This window comes from Bombyx mandarina, chromosome 07, assembly GCF_030267445.1.
Source record: "Bombyx mandarina strain Sakado chromosome 07, ASM3026744v2".
Lineage (NCBI taxonomy): Eukaryota > Metazoa > Arthropoda > Insecta > Lepidoptera > Bombycidae > Bombyx > Bombyx mandarina.
In genome coordinates this window covers 4,101,925-4,122,721 of record NC_143214.1, presented here as the reverse complement: position 1 = coordinate 4,122,721, position 20,797 = coordinate 4,101,925, and the positions used below count along the sequence as shown (strand labels likewise).

The following is a 20,797-nucleotide window of genomic DNA, read 5'->3' as shown; positions in this document are numbered from 1 at the left end:
CGGTAAAAAATGACGAGGACATCCGTCAGAATTTTAACGAGGCTCCTTCAGGGAACCAACCCTTGTACCTGGTCGGTTTTGACAACCGCTATCATTAGATCATAATGCTGCGGGCAGATTTACAGCGTCGTAAACTGCGTCGCTCGCGCACCGTAATGTCTTGTTGACAAAACGGGCGCCTACGGATCATCTAATACGAAGTCGGTTGTAACATGGATATGGATAATTCAAATATTTAATTATTTCTTAAATTTATTTACCTTTCGTTGCACACAAAACTTGATGTAACTACACCATTTTCTTACTGTAATTACACAAATACAATCTATGGTTATATTCATAATGTTTTTTTTATTGAAATCTGTTTACGAAACTGTTAATGAAGGAATAAAACAATATTGATAAATGGTATTTACCCGTAAGTATCCTAACACGAGTTGTGAATAAAAACTAGAGAATGTCTTATCCATATTATTCTTGTATTTCGTGAAGCATCAAATCATCGCTCCTTTCTTATTCACATTATACTAGAACTTACACTATAAAAAAATATGTAGTGACTTTGGATATTAATAATTTAAGCTCTCATTGAACATTTCTTGCCTTTTTTATTTTTTATTGCTTGTATGGTTGGACGAGCTCACAGCCCGCCTGGTGTTAAGTGGTAACTGGAACCCATAGACATCTACAACGTAAATGCGCCACCCACTTTAAGATATAAGTTCTAAGGTCTTAGTATAGTTACAACGGCTGCCCTACCTTTCAAACCGAAACGCATTACTGCTTCACGGCGGAAAAAGGCAAGGCGGTGGTACCTGCCCGTCCGGACTCACAAGATGTCCTACCACCAGCAAATAAATGCTGTTGTTTCAATATACAGTTTCAAGGGCAGCCACACGTAAAGGCTTCAGTAACCCCTTTATATGGAGATGGCTGTGAATTCGCTAGCCAATTTTACTACCCAATAAAAAGATGTTCATAAAAAATAATAGTAGAAAAACAAAATTATTGTTGTCATTTTTAAAACAGTGCACAACAAGAAATTCATAAGTCATTCGGAACTTAACCCCCGAAATGCGACAGTGAATTAAAAGTGCCCGCCCTCGTAAATACTTCGGGCACGGCATACCCGAGCTATGATTAATGCCCAACGAAATTAAAATAAGTGCGATAATGCCTATTTTATCTCGTCCGTTTTTATTTACGGCACTCGCGTCGCGCGCTTCCCTTTTAGATTTACAAAAAACTTGTATATTATTTTGGCGCTGATGGTTTTTGTCATTAGTAAGTTGATTTGAGAACGTTTTTCGGTTGATCGATTTTTTTTAATGTAATTAATTTTGTTCCTTTTTTTTTATATGTTTTTTCATCGAAATCTAATTACATTTAATTTACATTTGAATTGTGAACTAAACTTTAGTATACAACTTGATTAACGAGTTTAATGAATGAATTAATTAATCAAAGTAAAATTTTTGACGTTATTTATAAAAGATTAGAAAAAAAAAAAACGTTCATCCTTCTGATATTAAAAATAATACCGATTACGAACTTAGATAGTGTGAATAATAGTTTTTTTAATTATACTTTTTTTCTGCCAGTGGCCAGATTTATATAACGACCGATCACGGAAAATATTATATCAAATTTTATTACACGATGCTCTTTCGTTGCTATAGTGTAGTTGTTCACGAATACGCGTGCGTACATAATTATATTAATAAATATATATCAATCTACGGTGTTCTTACAAGCGAATACACATCAGATGTCAATGCAGTTAGAAAGCCGATGCTTTAACTATTGTGATCAATGTCTTTAGGAAGCGAAGTTGTTTTTAAACAGTGTGACGTCATCAATGTCGTCACCATCGTCGTCGATTCGGTGTGCCTAATAAAACTATCGCTGCGACCAGGGACGTCTTAAACTAGGATGGGGCCCTTGGGCACACAAGAATTTGAGGCCCTTTTGGAAAGTAAAAAAAGCGAATTATAATAACATTTTTTACTGAGTATGACCATTTATTATAAGTAATCAAATACAGTATTATGTAATATGTCATTAATGATATTAGAATGCTGCTTGGTTTTTTGGTTACGATTTCGATAACGATTTTTTTCGGGATTTCTGTTGAGCAAAATATTCTATTATAGGCATAGTATATGATTACTGATTAGTGAAAAAAGTGTAATGTGCCCGAAAAAATGCTTTGAGAATAAGCGTGTGAGAGAAATTGTCGGTCTTTCGGGGCCCATTGAGAATGGGGGCCCTGGGCACGGGCCCCGTGTGCCCTTATGGTAAAGACGGTATTGACTGCGACCGTTTATTAAGCGACGATGGTAGTGCTCATGCAAAACTACAAATTAATACGTCCTTACCTGTACAGTACTGCGACAAAAAAAAATCAACTCAATTGGATGCGTAGACATAGATGACGCACAAACAAATAAACACAATTTTTTTTTTTTTTTGCTTACGTTGGTAAACGAGCTCACAGCCCACCTGGTGTAAAGTGGTTACTGGAGCCCATGGACATCTACAACGTAAATGCGCCACCCACCTTGAGATATAAGTTCTAAGATCTCAGTATAGTTACAACGGCTGCCCCACCCTTCAAACTGAAACGCATTACTGCCTCAAGGCAGAAATAGGCAGGGTGGTGGTACCTTTCCAGCAGGGACTCACAAGAGGTCCTACCACCAGTAACAAATAAAATATAATAAGTTTAAATTACATACAATGTATGATTTTTTCGGCATTAAATCGTATTGTTTTTTAATGCCCGAAAATATACACAGGCTGTGAAACTTTACAGTGTAGTCACTCAAAACGTCGTCACCCACTTTATATTAGCATTTTCATTAAAAATTCGTCGAAAAAAAGGCATCTCCTTGGTGCAGTTAAAAGAATAGGCAAACGAGACCCCCGGGTCTCCTATACCCTGCTTGTACGAAATTCGCGAGATTTATTTGAATAAATTATTTGTACCTGCAGCGAAGGGTTGTTAAGGAAATTTATGGTTTTATACATCTTTGAAGATTTCTTTATTTATATTTCATGGTTCTTTCAACTTCATCGTGCTGATGTCAAGGAATTTTAATATTGAACGTTAAATTTTGTTAATTTATAAATTTGGTGAGATGTGGTAAAAATCTTGTTTTAAATTCAGCACCCGCCGTGATGGTTCATAATAACAATACAAAATTTGGCGTGAGTTTATAATTTAACGTTAAACAAAATTTATGATTCCCTTGAAAGCGTGAGTGACATCATCGCCGGTTCAGAGAGATATCAACACAATGGGCGAAAGAGACCTTTAACAGGAAATAGTTTATATTCTTAAAACAATTGCAATAAACGGGTTGATGGTACTTACGTATATCAAGATACAAAAAAACAGACCGTATCTCAACGTAAGTAGGTTTGATTTCATAGAACGCGATTCGTATGCTAAATCCGGAATCAAAAACAGAAATAACGTCCGTAACGTCATCGCGTTTAGTACGAATTTTGATTTTCGATAGCGATATCTTATGTCCGTTTGAAACGGGACGCTGGCTATTGGACATTTCGATTTGGAATTCTGCGCGCGAACTCTGCTGATAGATCGGCGAAGGCTCACCGCGTGGACGGACCGACAGGCCTCGCTCGCGGTGCATTTGACCAGAAAAATTGGCGTACGTGGCCTCTTATGTCCGTCTTAGGGTTAAATTCGTTGAAGTTCCGAATATTTTAACGTTTTGTATATGTATTTCCTTTCTGTTGCTTAGGTCGGAGAAGGTACTTACTACTTAGGCTTAGGTGCGGCCTATGCATGCAGCAGAGATGAGAATGTTATGATGGATGTGTGGAGAATAGATAGAATACGCAATGAATATGTTAGAGGAAGTCTGAAAGTGGCACCTGTGACAGTGAAGCTGAGAAAGGCGCGTTTGGGATGGTATGGACACGTGATGAGACGAAATGAAAATGAGGTTGGTGAGATAATGTTAACTTTGAATGTGGAAGGACATAGAGGAAGAGGTAGAACATGAAATGGATGGATTGTGAAAGACGATATGTGTAAGTAGGGAGTGAGCGAAAAAATGGTATATGATAGAAGAGTATGGAAGGAGAAAACATGTTGCGCCGACCCCAGGTGACTGGGAGAAGGGCAGGATAATGATGATCCTATCAGAGATACCCTAAGCGATCTGCAGACATGCGATTGAATTCTCAATTGTGTAGCGGCATCCCCACTCTTGAAAAAGGAACGTACCTATAGCTGATGCGTAGCGGGAATCGGAACGATGTTGGTATATATTCCTGGGCTTTTTTTTTCTACTTAAGCTTATAGGCTTGAGAGGCTACGTCAGGGTAATCCTAATAATATGTAAGTGAGCTCTCGGGGCTCAAACCAGGATCATTTAGACATTCTACAACGTAAATGCCGCCCACCCTTGAGACATGAGTTGTAAGGTCTCCATTTTAACAGTACAACGGTTGCCCCGCCCTTCAAGCGAAAACTCATTACTGCTTCACGGCAGAAATAGGCAGGGTGGTGGGTATAAAAAAACATAAGAAAAAATAAAAAAAAGCGTTAAGACCACAATGTCATATGTCAATGAATAGTGAATAACAATAAGCGTATCTAAGTTCATACGCTTTAATATTTACCAACTAAGAATTCAAAGTTTATTATTTTTCTTTTTTTTCAGATTTATCTTTATCCTTCTTTCTTCGCCTCTTTTACAAAATTACATTTCTGTTTTATTTACTACAAAAAAAATAAAAAAAATTGTGACGCTCTTCTTAATTTAATGATAAATTATAATTCGCTTTATCGAAGCACCTCTATATAAAAAAAACTAAAGGAATAACAAATTTAAAACGTAAACAAGCTATTGTATAAAAAATAATAATAATGAAATAGCAAAACAAAAATTACGTCGCGCGCAGACGTCACTTCTACCCCATTCCGTTAAAGTCATGCACGGCTGATTCTTATATTTATACAGTCTTTGATATCTTCATCTTTTTCTCGCATTGGATATCACGGCTCAGGGAGAAAAAGGAAAAAGAAGTTGCTCGGAAATATTTCACTTCATCTGTCAGAATTGATTTCGCGATAATACGAATTTCTTTCTTACCACATTCTTTTTCATATCGACGCTTGAAAGGCAAACGTGACTAAGCGACAATAACTGATTTGTACATAAATAATAGGCAATAACCATATTCGATGCGCAAAAAATATATATTTCTACGTCTATTAAATTCATTTCAATCCTACGGCTAGATTCGTTAAAATAGATTTTTTTTCAGGTATTTCTCATGTATATTTTAAATTAATTTCAACTTAAAATTAGTCTACTGTAAAGTTCACGCATTGCCGCTTAGTCACTTTTGCCTTTTAAGCGTCGACATTAAAATAACATTCAAAATTACACTTAGAATTATTAACTGAACTTATAGTATGTACCTACTGCTTGAAACAAAACATTACCTATCCCCTTTTGTTAGGTATTGGGCCCATTTATTAGTTGATTTAAAACAAATGACGATGTCACAAAAATTTACACTTTATTGCAAATATATTCATAATTATATCGAGTGCATACCTGTTTTAAGTAAGTTTACTTAATAATTTTCGTACAATGCTTGAGTTTTAATCTATACTAATATTATAAAGAGGAAAGATTTGTTTGTTTGTTTGTTTCGAATAGGCTCCGAAACTACTGGACCGATTTGAAAAATTCTTTTTCCATTAGAAGCCGACATTTTCCCTGATGAACATAGGCTACTTTTTTAATTTTTTTAAATTTTTTTTGTTTGTTTCATGTGTGTTTTAATGTTTCCGAAGCGAAGCGAGGGCGGGTCGCTAGTCCTTAATAAATGCAGTCATACTCGCGACATTATAAATATTCTAAAAAATTCCAATGTCGCCGTCCAGACGGTATGACGTGATTCACTTTAGTATACTTTTATATGAAAATATCAGTTCAGCTACTAGCTATTATTACTGTACGTTTTCACAGAAACCAATGAAGCGATTTTACATAATATGCACATTTTCTCGGACTGGTGGTAGGACCTCTTGTGAGTCCGCACGGGTAGGTACCACCAACCCGCCTCTTTCTGCCGTGAAGCAGTAATGCGTTTCGGTTTGAAGGGTGGGGCAGTCGTTGTAACTATACTGAGAGGTTAGAATTATATCTCAAGATGGGTGGCGTATTTACGTAGTAGATGTGTATGGGCTCCAGTGACCACTTAACAACACCAGGTGGGCTGTGAGCTCGTCCATCCATCTAAGCAATAAAAAAAATATGCTTCAGGGCTTATTAGATTTTCTACTCTTCATAAAGTTTTCATATTTGTTCTTTGATCCCTAAACTCCCGAAGCGTCAAAGAAATATCCATCAACGCCTTATACATTCGGTGTCAAAGCACCTAATTTTGCTTTACCGTACCATTCGGATTTCCCGATGGATTCGGTCCTTACGAACAAGACAGCGGATATATGTCGGCGCTTAGTGCGAAAGGGACAGCGGTATGGTCACGGACACGATTCAGATGATTGGTGTACGTGCAACGTCGACCGCGCCTCTACGTGACTTTAGAATTTGAGACGATCTTCTGATACTACGTGTTATTGATTTTGATACTTTACAAGAAACTATTTTGTTCATTGATAAAGCAATTGGTTTATCAACTTGTTTTTTTTTCCATTGAGTTCTAAAGCACAATTTATCGTTTAAACAAAGAAACCATGGATACATATAATGTTTTTATAAAAAAAACACTATTGTGGTAATAATACAGGTAATTTAAGTAGTTACTACGATGCGTTAACATTATTTGGCTACATTACAATATGCATTTTTACTTCGTAACACGCTCGACACTAGATTGGCTGAGTATTCCATAACAAAGAATCACAAAATTTAAAACAAAGTATCATCAAACAAATGAAATAACAGAGTATCACACCTATCCTTAATTTCTAGGTATGCATACTTTCCTAGAGGTTGCGCCGCAAGTCTGGTTGTAGTGTTGACCGCGGGAACCCTGGTTGTGAGAGAGTGCAAGGGGAGTCGTTTAGTGGGTAGGGCCCTAAAATTCCTTGGGCCCGCGGTCTGCTCCCAACACCTTACAGATCGTCAAGTCCCACAATCCACATACTCCGTGCGCCCGCTAGGCGCGGGGACCTCGTAGGAGGTTTGGCCCTCGGCCCGAAAATAAATAAATAAAGGTATGCATACTTATCTACTTACTTATCTATCTTACTTATCTCTTAACTAGACCTTTAATTCATTGTAAATTCTGTTATTCTCCATGTTATCGAGGGGTAAAAGGCTATTTCGTTTAAGTCACATTTTTGCAACTTTACAGGAGAGCCATTTAAAGTTTAAAATTTGAAAAAAAAATTATAACAAAAAAACTTCTTCAGCTATTTGAATGGAGTAAACATAATTGAAGTTCAATCAAAAACATCGAACTGTTGATGCTAATACCAAATAAAATGCACCTTTAATTACAAAGATAAATATCGCGTAATAACCAAATAGCCGTTCACCCCTCGATATGAAAATCGTAGCCCACTGAGTTTCTCGCCGGATCTTCTCAGTGGGTCGCGTTTCCGATCCGGTGGTAGATTCTGCGAAGCACGGCTCTTGCTAGGGTTCGTGTTAGCAACACCTTCGATTTGAGCCCCGAGAGTTCCCCTACTAGTTAAGGTTCCGCTGATATAGCCTCACAAGGCTATCAGCTTAGGTAGGAAAAAAAAGGAAAATCGTCAAGTATCAAGATGTTTCGTCTGCAGTTGTGAATCGAAAGGCGTTCAGACTATGAGGCTGTTCTAAGCTAATGGCTACTGAGTACAGACTGCGACTCCCGTTCATTCATTGTTTTGTTTGGTCATTTATTGATTCAATGGCCACTGGTATTCACGCTGTGCTATTGTTTTTAGGATTTGTATTATAGACAAACGAATGTTAGATAATAATTTCTGAAGTGAGTTTTCTATGATAATAAAAACTAAAGTTTTTTCGTTTTCAAATTTGACTATATAATGTCGCTTATTCGCGAGAATTCCGTTACGATATAGCTATTTAATTTTACAAGAATATTGGTACTAAATCAGTAGTGGTAGGTTCTGATATGGGTCCGGACTTATTTATTTATTTGGGAAACCAACAGTACAAACATATAATATTTAAAAAAATAGCTAAATCAATAACCAAACATGTTTCCACCATCAAAATTACATCGAAATACGGCCGTCTGGTGTAGTGGTAAGTGACATGTTCACTACACAAGGGGGTCGCGGGTTCGAATCCCGCCAAGGCAAGATATTGTATGATAAATATAAATGTCTTTTCTAGGGTTATGGATGTATATTAAATATATGTATGTGTATAATAAAAATCTTACATTTATTTCCGTTATCTGGTACCTGTAACACAAGTTCTTTACGAACTTATCACGGGACCAGTTAACGTGGCGTGATTGTTAGTAAATATTTATTATTATTATATTTATTTATTTACATATATGTAGAAAGTGAACAGAGAAAAGAAATTTAGAAATTTAAGTTACAAAAAAACAAAAGCAACACAATACGCACATATTATTATGTATATCAACTTACACTATACATTTATAACACTAATCGGACTAAATAACCTTATAAATATCCCAAAATAGCTTTTCTATATGCTATAAGTGGCAAGCAAAAGATGTCAGCATTACAGAACTTGTATCATACAACCTACAAGACCTCACCGGTAGGTACTTAGTGGTAGGTACCACCACCGGTCTTGAGGCTGCCATGTGTTCTGTTTCGATGGATGGCATATCCGTTACGCAATAAAATTGGGACTTCCTACTCTGGTCCCTAAATTGAAGGTGATATTCCCGCTGCTGTGTGTTTGGTATCCGATAGTCATCAAAGACTAGATAGCTGAGCGATTAAGTACGATAAAAATACGTAGTGTAGTGAAAATAGGCATCTAGGCAATAGGAACCTTTTGCATTTAAAAATAGGTTACAATTTAAAGGAAACTGAGTTGTTATTCCAATGAGAATTGAGTCTATTTTTGGGATCCGTCTTTCATGCTATAACACATATAAAACCTTGATAGACGAAGGTGTAAAGTTTTTAGAACGAGGTACAATGGATTGTGGCGGAGCTCTCGATGACTTGAAGGGATTGGACATGCATCTCAATCGTTCTCTATCCATTCACTATCAATTATCAAAGAAATATTCAATCAGACTGTGTACCATGTAAAGACGCTCACTTAGTGAAATATTGTACAAGAAAATATTACTTAAGTTCTAACTATTTTTACTACCTATTCAGCCCAGGTCACATCGAGCTAACAGTCCTTTGAAAAATTAAATTGATTTGGGTATTCTGGATATGTTTTTAATACCTTTTATGAGCTAATACAGAATCTTTCACTATTAATGCAGAAGTCATGTTTAGAATAGGCACATTTTTTTTGTTCCTTAATTTTTTTTCAATAACTTTTTCGAGTCACCCACAAGATTGCTCTTGTTATTTTCGACTGTGGGGTGGATGTAGAGTTAAAAATTACTAGACAGTGCAGAGGTGAAACAATTTATATTATTCTTAAATAGCACTAATAAGTTATTTTGATCCATCCTCCTATTTTTTATAAGTAAACTTTGGAACGTAATATTTCAAAAACTTCTAATGTACTTAAAAATACGCACACAAATCTTGAACCGATGACAATACAACAATTTTATATGGCCTAAAATTTTTTCCATTAAAAACGTATTAAAAAAACAGTTTTTAATCCGGTTAGTTTTTAAACTACTTTTACGTCCTAAAACTTGAAAACATCGATGCATTAATAAACCTTTTGTTCAAGCACATAATGCCTTATTTGGTTAAGTTGTTAACCTAGAATCTTTCATTACTAATAATCATGTTTAGGCTACATGTAGAAAAATCCCGGTGCATTGCTGGCTGATTTTTTATTTGACTTTGATCCGATTTTTACCAAACCTGTTGATAAGTTTGTAGATTTCTTGTAAATTTCATCAAATGCGATCTAGCCCTTTCAGTCTTTTGGGTCCTTGAGAATAACGACGAAGGGAAGATCTTCCACCGAACTTGCTCTGTAAACCCATGGTCCAAGTATTGTTGTTCGGAATTTGCAAATATTCAAGCTTATTTTGAAAATTTAAGTGAGATTCAGACATCTATTGAATATCTCATAAACCTATGGCGGTACTGCCATAGGTTTACACTCATCGACTTAACACATTAGCAAAATACATAAATTACTAAGAGTAGTAATATGTATATCGTGAAAATGGCCTACGTAGCCCACCGCCAGGTTTTAATATCGATTTATCATAAATAATAACAAACATAAATAAATAAGTAAAAGAAAAAATTGGTGTCCACTCTACACCGTCTGTAGTCTGTGTTCGAGTTGCCGAAGTGTGCAACTGTGGGTCGGCAACATTTTTGCCGCCTGTCAACACGTCATCAACATGTACTCTACCGCTGTAGGGTTCCTTATAAATTTTAAATACAAACGATACTTTTAAGAATTCTTTTTTTAAACTATTATTAAGTTATACTTTTTAAATGTGATAGAGTTTTTAGTGATTTTGATGCGTTTATAATGCTGCCTCTTTTTTTAGAAATAAGGATTAGTGGTGTCCCGAAAGCCTTTCCAATTTCACCTGGACAGGACTATATCTAACCTATTCAATTTTATCCATATGTTTAAACGCACAGTGTTTATACCTAGTGATGATAATATACAATACTATAAAACGCTATGTGATATGATAATATAATTTATGATGAAACTTTAATACGTTTTATTTATTTCTAGATCCCGAAAAAAGTAGGTTGGTTAAGTTTTTTTAAATTATTTATTTGGACTTTGAATTTCAACTTGAACAAAACAGGATTTAGTACACGATTTGATTAGATACGAAATGAATGATCAGAGATATTTCTTTGAGGATCTTACTTGCTCTAACAGATTGCATGTTCGGTTGTTAATCAAAATCTTATCTTCTATTATTTTTTGTATTGCTTAGATTGGTGGACGAGCTCACGGCCCATCTGATGTTAAGTGGTTACTGGAGCCCATAGACATCTACGACGTAAATGCGCCACCCACCTTGAGATATAAGTTCTAAGGTCTCAAGTATAGTAACAACGGCTGCCCCACTCTTCAAACCGAAACGCATTACTGCTCACGGCAGAAATAGGCAGGGTGGTGGTACCTACTCGTGCGGACTTACAAGAGGTCCTACCACCAAGCTGCGATGATATAGACGAGGCCAACAGCTTTTGAAAGAGTCAGCCCAGACATCTTCGAACACTCATACATCAATTCTATACAGGCGAGAAACTTCATTGGAGACTGACTGGTGATTTTGCATGAATGAGTTAAAACTATGCATCAATTAGGTACTCAATGCGATATCTTGTGCAAAAGCAATCCCGTCTAAGTTGTCAACAGGATTTTATTGATTAACACTATAGAAAAAATTCAAGCGGGCGTTGTTGGGGAAGTGGGTTGAAAGATCAGGGTCTTCCCACTACTTATATAAGTACCTCTCTAAGGGTTGAAGCGTCGGTTCGTCCGTCCAGTTCTTCAATTACAAGATAAGATATAACTACAAAATAAGGTACCTAAATTGATTCGGCTTTTCGTGATCGTATCCAGGTCAGTTGATGACTTTGCTGTTCTCGAAGTCCTCACGCTGGTGGCGGCGGCGCTGTGTGGTGTAACACTAGTGCTGATCTAATGTTAGTGAAAAGAAAACCCTTACTTATAATACATTATTCGAAAAACTGCCGAAACGAAACAATGTTACGCTAAAGAAAAATTGTATGCAAATTATCCGAGAGAGGTCGGGTTTATGCTGTAGGTGCCAAGCAGGATTAGGATTAATTTTGGCATAAAATAGGCAATGGAACTTATGGGTCTTGTATTAATTGGCTATCGAAGTACGTGTGATATCACACGTTTTTTTTTTTTTTTTTTTTTTTTTTTTTTTATTGCCCTTGTAGGCAGACGAGCATACGGCCCACCTGATGGTGAGTGGTTACCGTCGCCCATGGACTTCAGCAATGCCAGGGGCAGAGCCAAGCCGCTGCCTACCGCTTAATACTCTCCACAAGCCTCGTTTGAAGAAGGACATGTCATAGCGCTCGGGAACACCATAGAAATTTAGTAAGATGGTTGTACCTATCTGTGGAGGCTCAAGATAGGCCATATTTTTAGTCAAGTAACTTATTATATATATTTTTTTACTATTTGTAATAAAAGAGAAAACATTTAACGTTCAAACATAGGATAAGATAGTATCTTAGTGCAATATTTATTATTCAAAGCACGTAGTCTTAATGTGAAAAATAAAAATGTCTTGTATAACACCGTCCAAGGCAAAGGTGTCCATGAGCTAACGCGGCCAATTGAAAAATTACCCTCGCGTTATTACGTTTCCTAGTGTTCTTTAAAAATGTACGCCCCTTTGCCGGAAAAAAAAAGAAAAATGCATTCAACGTAGCGAGAAAAATGTTACGTAGAAATACTTAGGGGAGGTGTTAATGTAATCTTTTTTTAAATTCGAAAGTAGCAATTTGTACGAATTAGGAAAAAGAACATTTCTTAACTCAGAGTCGCTTGCTCAAATTGTTTAAAATGGGGTTGCCATACTGTTAAAATAAGCTTACGAAGTGTAAAAAGTTTGTATTTAGTATTTTAAAAGGATTCCTTTTGGTGCGTAAGCAACATCTACATTATTTCTTCCATCAAAATTAAGTTAAATTAAGAGGTCATGTATGGAGGTCAGTTATGAGCCGGGATAAAATTAAGATCACCTTTATAAGATTTGATGTTCACAAATATGTAAAATTGTTATCGTTACTTATGCATCTTCAATATTTCACAAACGTGAATGATTTGAATTTAGAATGAGGCAATTGGAAGTAGGTGATATCGAACACGCTAAGACGTATTGTTGTGAGAACTTTGACGCGCAACCCCAAGGCCGAAAATCGATTAAACCGTCATTAATTTCAACACGGAGCTATTAAAATGTAAAACTTAAGGTTATTATCGCCGCGTCCTCCGTTTCGATTGTTAATGGTCGAACAAACGCCTTATATAAAATTAAAATCGGTTCCTCAATGACCGTATTCGCGTCGTACAAGCTTAATAAAACAATTCCAATGGTAATGAATTGAAACAATAGGAAAATTCCTTTGATTGACGCGCTAACAGCGCATGAGTTGTTTGTTGAACTGACTTTAAGAACGCGGGCCCATGTATATTTCCGTGGACACTAAGCAAATACCGGTAGATGTAATTGTTTGTGTACAATAATATTCACTGGATTTCCTGTACTATTTTTTACGAATCGTATTTTGGATAGTCACTTGCTGACAAGATTACTACCCAATTACTGATAGGCTGCTCAAAAATGACATTAATTAATCAAATTAAATTAAATTCAGCACGTTAACGATTTTTTTTAAATTCTGTAAAGTTTTTGATTAGAACCAGATTTAGGAGTTTTTTTTACAGTAATAATATTGCTGTACATCAACTTGTTCTTTTTTTAACTGTTTACTGTGTTTACTTTTTCTCTGATGCCTTTATTTATTTGATTGTTATCTACAACTTATTCTATCACGATAATCTATATATATAAAAATGAATTGCTGTTCGTTAGTCTCGCTAAAACTCGAGAATGGCTGGACCGATTTGGCTAATTTCGGTCTTGAATTATTTGTGGATGTTCAGAGAAGGTTTAAAAGGTAGATAAATATGAAAATGCTCGGAATTAAATAAAAATAACAATTTTTTTTTCCTTTGATGGCCCCCGTCAGATGGATCCCTTTTGTTTGTATTAAGTTTATTTTATACAAAAGCTTAGGTCTTTTATTTCTCGATTGAGGCACTACGAAGTCTGCCGGGTCAGATAGTCATAAAATAAAATTATCTATTGCATTTTGTGTGAACAACTAAGTTACTTCGAAATTTATCTAATTCTGAAATGAATCAATTTCTACATTGACGTTGAATGTACAAACTGAGTTATGACTTATATTGCAAATTAATTTTAATAGATTATGGCACGTTAATTATTATATTAAGGTAAATGCTAATATAATTGAAAGCTGCAATCTGTTCAGTCCATGTCGTGAGTTTGATTGCTTTTCAAAGGAATTACATAACTAAATTAGTTGCAATCATCTAAAGATAATTTAACAATAAAAATTTGGCTGAGTAATCAGTCAGCACTCGAAGGATTTATTCGAGACAATCCCTTCACATCTCATTTTTATCATAGCACAGCCCGCCAGCGAAGCAGAGTTCATCCGTAATATCAGGAATCTCCGCATTTATCCTGAATAGAAATCTTTTTCGCTACGTGCCATCCGGCTCTGGAATAAGCACCCTTTCACTGTATTTCCCTCGCGTTATGACATATCCTTCTTCAAGCGAGTATTAGGTATGTCCACGCGGTGACTACATACCAAAAGTTAGGCTGTATCGGTTGTCTGTAAAGTCGGTTTACTGACGATAGTTGAACGTGACAACGTCATAAAAAAATACTGATGGAATGGTTTCATTTTTCAATTATCTCAATTATCGTTGCTATAAACAATTGACACGACATTCACTTTTCATTGAACTTCATACTTGACGAAAACATGTAAATGTATTATTGTATAGCAGCTGTCCAGGCGGATGCATCGCTCACTCAAGTAGGAGAGAGACAGATGTCGAACGCTGCCGAACGCGGAGGCCGATTGTGCCTCTTTGTCGCTCGTTGCGCGCTCTCGCTTGCACTTCAAGCCTTAAATGAAACGCCTCAGAGCGAGGTAGCGCCGCATGAGTCATGTTTTTTCGTGCGTGCAGCCGGCTCCATCGAATTATAAAACGTTGTCACGTCAAAAAAATGCTCTACTACTTTAATTAAATACCATTTCGCACCAGACAGGTCATTGTCCAATTTGGAATACCATTGTATCGGATGAGGATATCATTCCATCTTCTCGCAGTCAAAGACAAGCAGGAACTTTTAATATAAGCTTAGCAATGGGGGTTGTCACTGACGTTCGTGACTAGAATACGCGATCGGTAACTATAGCCTCACATCCTGTTTGTTGAGCGATAAATTATTGTGCTCGAATATTTTTGGTGTTGAAAATTTTCGTGTTGTTCATTCGATGATACGGGCTTGGTAATTAATATGTTCAGTCGCGAGAAAATGCGGAATGATAAAAATAAAAATAAATTCATAACTTTTTAAGTCGAACGAAAATTAGGAAAATTTTGAGTTTTCGTTTGTTTTCATGATTAATCCGTAATCGAAGATGATAAAAGCTTTTCATGGGCTGATATGAAAATTGGACACATGGTTATACAATATCTTTGTTTTTTTGATGCTTTACGTTATTTCTTCGCCGAATAACAAACAACCTGTTGAAAATCACTCAAAACTTAGAATTGTTTTTGTTATAATATCCTTTAATTTTTGTGACCAGTGTATTTACAACTAATGCAATTCGTCGATTGATTATATTACGAGATAAATCTTCTTTGAAGAACCACAAACGAATGTAGTTCCAAGTGTATCTAATAAACTATGCGCGAATACATAAAATTTACAAGCGACATTACGTCATCGGAAAAAAAAAGTTGATTGACGAAAAAGGACGAGTTTCGTATCGAAATTGACGTTTTTATTTTATTTAGTAGGTAAGTGTTTTCGCATTATGCAAGTCTAATACTTAAAGAATGCTACTGCTCATTTTCTTCTTCTTCTTCTTCTGTCTTTCACCCTACAAACGTGAAAATAATTAACAGGTTCCGGTCACTGGTGGTAGGACCTCTTGGGAGTCCGCACGGGTAGGTACCACCACCCCGCGTATTTCCGCCGTGAAGCAGTAATGCGTTTCGGTTTGAAGGGTGGGGTAGCCGTTGTAACTATACTGAGACCTTAGAACTTATATCTCGAGGTGGGTGGCGCATTTACGTTGTAGATGTCTGTGGGCTCCAGTAACCACTTAACAGCAGGTGGCCTGTGAGCTCGTCCATCCATCTAAGCAATAAAAATAAATAAATAAAAATCGTCCTCGTCGAACCCGTCGCTTTGCGAAGAAAGGCTCGACTAGTGAATTAACCCATAGATATAACTCACTGAGTTTCTCGCCGGATTTTCTCAGTGGTTCGCGTTTCCGATCCGGTGGTAGATTCTGCGAAGCACTGCTCTTGCCAGGGCCAGTGTTAGCAACACTCCGGTATGAGCCCCGTGAGCTCACCTACATGTTAGGGTAAACCTGAAATACCCTCTCAAGGCTATCAGCATAGGTAGAAAAAAAAACAGGTAAGAGATAAAATACGATGCTAAGGCACCCCTCAGTTTAAAAAAAGTAGATCTCACAATAATTGGCACGATAAGTTAAATAGTTCTGATTATAACTAATAGTGTCACAACTGACTGATATTGTAGATTTACTTTCAATATAAAAATACATAAAATTCAGTCTTGACTTATGACTGTATTCGTAGAAAGCCCTGACTATTTAAATGAACCTGAGTTCACTCGAGTGCTACTATGACATAAAATATAAAATTTAATTAAATATACGTACATACATTAAAAAGTTTACATAAATTTAAAATGTTTGCGAAAACGTCATAAACTCCATCAAGATGTCAAAAATGCGCGCGTCATAAAGGGCAAAGGGTTTCGAGATCATATCGCCTCGTTTAAATCTTAACCCTTTGCTGAGGGGTAGTTTTATTAATTTATTTACACGTATATCTTGGCTTTATTGTACAAATTCCGCCGTAATTGTCCCCATATGCAAAGTTAAGTGTTGCCGTTTTGATTTTATCGTTGTTTAATACATCGTTCGGGGGTCGCAGTGGTGTGTAATGAGTTAAACCTCTTTGGATGTTTGCGCTTTTAATTACTTTTACGAATACTTACCTAGTAGCTTAAAGGACGGACAGAGTTTTTAATAGACAGACTCGTAGGCCAATAGACATGATAGTTTTTTTGATACGCCTTTTTTTGAGAGGGCATCAGTACATCGCGTAAAGTATAATTAAGGTACCTCTATTGCCTTAACAGCCTGCTGGTAATTTTTTGAAATTGTGATGTCATCAAATATTTACAATTTAATTAAAATATATACAGGTATCTATCTATCAACGTTACCTCATGTAAACAATAAATAGACATGCTTTAACAAAAACGGACTTCAAATAGAAAAAATATATTCCAAAATAAATTAATATACACTAAAAACAATAATCATCGAAATCGGTTGGCGTGATATTGAGTTATTCATCTATTTGTCGCGCACATACTCAATGCAAATTTAAGACTTATATGGTTTTCTCATGGATACCATTATCAGAACTGGGACCACACGAGAAGCGTCAGCTTTCTAATAAAAAAATGTTGTCAAAAGCGATTCACCCAGTCAAAAGTTGTGAGGTTATAAACATAAAAAAATACAGTCGAATTGAGAAGCTCCTCCTTTTTTGACGTCGCTTAAAAAGCGCTGTCTTCAAACATGATATAAAAGACTTGGTTCGATTAGAATATTGGCCGCCCTATCTTTTAAGTTTCGTTATTGAGTTGTGGCAGAAATAGATTGTAGCGCTACTGCATCGTGGAGGATTACGATGAAGACTAAAGTTACATTCTCATTGTAATGATAACGAATCATCTGATGATAAATATCAAGTAGACAAGTAGTCATCAGGAGCTAATCAACCACAGAATTTAATTGAATAAACCTTAAGCGAGAATATGTATGAAATTTGGAAGTAGTGAAATATTCACAAACACTACATCGGCGTGAAGTAAACACAATAATGTGCAGAAATATATCTTTAGTATAAGTTTTATGATGATAAATAAGATAAAATATTTACTTGAAGTCAGCTGCTGTCGTTAGAGCAAGAAAAGTAAATTGAATACCGTGAGTAATTGTGCAGTGTATATGCATACATGTACATATAGCTAGGTCCGAACATGCCAAATATAATTTAAAAAAAGTTTCTATAAACAAAAAAGAAAAAAAAGTTAACGTAGACAAATCGCTCCTAAGTTACTTCGAAGAGGGAAGTTATAAAGTCAACGAATACAGTTGCATCATATAGCTTTCCCTAAATTAAAGGAAGTTCATAACATTGGCAACACAACGTCATCTAGGGATGAAGCAATTAAAATTAGAATATCTTAATTCATATCGAAGTATCTGGGTTGCCATCTTAATACGTGTTCGTACCCTAATTCTGGGGTAATGCGCAGATAAACCGATGTGTGCAAAACTTGGACATGTTTGTGTTTAAGTGAATGTTTATGTTGAGAACGTATAATGCAAAGGGAATGCTTATCGCTGTATCGCTGCGTATTAGGATTTTAGGATTTCATATATTAAGTCTTATAAAATGTTTTGATTGATATTCATACGTAAATTCGTGTTGATATCAAATACTAAGCTTCCTTTGCTTAAATGCACAATAAATGACTTATTTTACCTCTTAATAATGACGTCAGATTCCGTATAATATATTTTTTTAAATTACTAGGTAAAACTGAGTAATTTTAAAAACGGAATTCAATTATCATTTACATCTTACTAGAAGAGATTGACCGATCAATGTCCTCTTGTGAGCCCAGACGGGTAGGGACTACCACCCAGACTATTTAGTCTATTTAGTCTGGGTGGTAGTCCCTACCCGTCTGGGTAAAAGAAATCTGCTGCGAAGACTTAGAGCACATGTCTCAAGGTCAGTAGCGGTTTTTACTCTGTTGATGTCTATGGGCTCCAGTAGCCACTAACCACCGGGCAAGTCGTGAGCTCATTCACCCGTTTAAGTAATAAAAAAGGGGACGTCATATGTATTGTTGACAGGGAGCCCTGTTATAGTTCTGAGTGTGTGGCCTTTTTATTCCTTGAAGGAATGGGTGGATCTGAAATAAGAAGTGTCGCTTTTATCAAGCCAGACAAATCGCAGTGCAAGGGGAGGATTATTGATAACGTTTGATGGATAGGTACTCTGTAGAATTATTTGTGAATCTGCATCAATATGTTGACTGATGCAACTTGTTTTAATGTATTAAATTTATTTTGCCTTTGTAAATTGTCATTAAAATGCGTAGATCGAGTCTAGTCTACGAATAGAATCTTTTAAGTAATTTTAAAATAAATTTCCGATAGACTTTTTTGTTATATTATATTTTAGCGCTTTAGAACATGTGTCTCTGTTGTTCGTCCTCTGAAGGCCAGCTAGTACTGAGGTGAGTTTTGGCAAAACAAATTCAGTTATAAAGTGCTTTGTAAATCACTATGTGGATTTTAATTTTTTTATTGCCCTTTTAGGCAGACAAGAACACGGCCCACCTGATGGTGATTTTGTCATATTTTGTGGATTTTGTCTCCTATACTCTATTCCAATTACGAAGTCCCATGAGACATATGTTATTATTTTGTTATTGTGTGTGTGTGTGTGAATTAATTGTATAATGATTAAGACCATGGTGTAATGATCGTGTATTTTTTGAATGATGTTTACGACCATGAACAAAAAATGATTATTATTTCAAATGATGCGAAATGTGACGTTCTAAGAAGTGTCAAAAGGGACTTCGTAATTGGAATAGAATCTAATATCCGGTTCTTTCCAACGAGCCATAGATTCAAAATCACTTGTGATTGTTCTTGTGATGCGCTATAGGTACTACGATTTTTTAAATTGATTGATTTTACTTAAAGTTACATTATGAAGCTAAGGGATATTATATGATACTAGCTGACCCGGCAAACTTGTTTTGGCATATATATGACGGCGTTAACGATATTTATGTTATACAGCACGTGCAATAGGAGTGACTCACACAAGCGAGGCGCGCCGGCCGTGTCGTTCCACTCGTAAACAACAGCTGCAACAGAAGTGACTCATAAGCCAGCTGCGCCGGCTAGTATAAAAAGGCGGAACGTGCCTTGAAATGAACATTCGTTCGACTGCGTTTGCCCGGTGCACTTACTATATCGTTGTTACGTTGTGTGATTCAGTGACTGTTGTACGTACTGGTTAAAGTTGGACAAGTGTTAAAGTGAATTGTCAAGTTAACATATTGTTGATTAAATCAGAAACCAAAGGTGACTTCGTTTTACTTGGTGTTCAACAAGATAATATCTACCCTCAAGCTTACATCAGAAGTGAGATCAGGACTCTACTCTCACTGGCGTGACGTGTTTGAACATGTTCGAAGTACAGCAAAAAAAACATGATGCAGATCAGAATACTAGTAGTGGTACGCCACAAGAGCGTGAATGCAGCATACGTAAGTCGTGTAATAACGTCTCTGTTACCTCGATGGAAGATCTGAGCCACGAAGAAATCGTCACATCTTACGTTCTGGCTCATGTTGCCCAGTTTGACTGTCGACTTCATCACATGGCATTTACTAACGGAAATACAACACGTAACAAGCTATTGCAAGAAATTAAGGCAAGTGCAAATCTCAAGTGAAACTTCGATCGCAATAATGGATCTGTCATGACGAGTGGGTAGTTCCGACACGAATCGTTTTTAAGCCAATGACTACTGCTAGAGTTACATGGCACTAGTACAGTAAACCAGGACATGAGACTGTGAATTGTCGCTGAAATTTTAGAATCTACTCGATTCAATACCAATAACACTACACGTTCGATGACTTCGGGCTCCAGCAAGCAAGCAAGCAGACAAGAAAGCAAGCAAGTTTCCGT

At 36.3% G+C, this 20,797-nt stretch overlaps 1 protein-coding gene across 5 annotated transcripts in view; it reads left to right on the top strand.

The window, feature by feature from the left end:
* The window catches only part of trh (PAS domain-containing protein trachealess), a 258,744-nt gene that overhangs the window by 137,870 nt on the left and 100,077 nt on the right, over positions 1-20,797 (top strand). The window lies entirely within an intron of this gene.